Raw genomic sequence first — 1,516 nt, 5'->3', positions numbered from 1 at the left:
ATAATAAAAATAATAGTAATAATTTATATATTATATTATATAAGCCGTCTTGTAATATCTCGGTGGTGCGGGCCGTGACGAACCCCGGCTGACATATTATATTATTATAGGTAACTCGTATACTATACACTCTGATCCAATGACGGCGAATCGGGGTTTGTTATAACTTATAAATTATAATTGTAATATTCAATAGACGCACGTGATTGGTGAAATTAATGTATTATATTGGTTTTGGATTTTTTCCCCTCATTTTAAATAAATCGATAGTAATTTAACACAGGAGTTACAATAACAGCGATTTTATTAGTATGAAAATATTTACACATGCTGCCTCAATTTAGCCCCAAAGTCCTCGATTTATCGAATCAAAATCACGTGTTATATTTCAGCCGTTATATATCTTGTACCCTATCCTCGCATTTAATCTGACTCCGTTTTTAAATTATTATATTTTACAGACATCCTCTGCTTGAAATCGCATTACGTAGATACGTCAGATAAATCTCTTTAGTTATGAAATTATGATTTTAGATAATAGGTATTCTATTATATTTTACTCAGATGTTTAAATGTAAATTATTATTTTAATTGGTTAAATTGCGTAGTTGATAAATTCAAATAATTTTAAATAAAAACGAATACAGGTGATGGTTTCTGCTTTTCGATTTTCGATTTTATACCATTGACATATTATGACTATAAAAAAAAGCGGTTAAGTGGATGTCACTCTGCTGTACAGTAGGTTACAAGTGGGCCAATGTATAATGGATTGTATTAAACTTGAATTCAATGATATAATATCATTGTATAATATAGCATAATATTATATAATATCGCTGAGTTCTAAATTAAAATATTTAATTACACCGATATAACATACAATAATATGTTAATCGGATTGCATTATAACGTTAAAGTCCTGATTTTATTATATCATTTGTATCGGTTATTATATGCTATAATACCATTATTTTTTCGTTATATCGATTTTTTGATATGCGTAAATAGTATGTTTAAAAATTAAACTATTTAAAATTTTTGAGGACGACAAAAATAAGTTATATACGTCATCATATTCTGTGAATTAGAGAGACAAGACATTAATTTATTGTAAAATGTTTTAATTTTGTAATTTGCCTATATAAATAAGATGTTCTATTCTTTGATCCAAAGTGCTTATCAACTAATGAAATTCCCGGTAATTCTTCAAGAAGCCCTTGAAGCGCAAATGGTGTACAGACTTGTCAAACTAATATAAATAATCAACAAAAACAAAAAAAAAACAAACAAATAATAATTGTCATCAACGCGGGGGTGGTGGCTTCTCCGTCAAGCTGTAGTTCAGTCGTATTAAACCTATACATAAATGCTGGTACAGGTTTCGTGTTTTATATAAAGAAAAACAAATTGTAGTTTTACTCGAAATAATTATAATATTATAGTACACAGGTATCCGTTAAGCTGCGTACTAAAATGAAAAACGTGAAAATTGAAGAATTAAAAAAAACCACCC

The sequence above is a fragment of the Acyrthosiphon pisum genome, chromosome A1 (genome assembly GCF_005508785.2).
Source record: "Acyrthosiphon pisum isolate AL4f chromosome A1, pea_aphid_22Mar2018_4r6ur, whole genome shotgun sequence".
Lineage (NCBI taxonomy): Eukaryota > Metazoa > Arthropoda > Insecta > Hemiptera > Aphididae > Acyrthosiphon > Acyrthosiphon pisum.
This window is presented reverse-complemented; position numbering follows the sequence as displayed.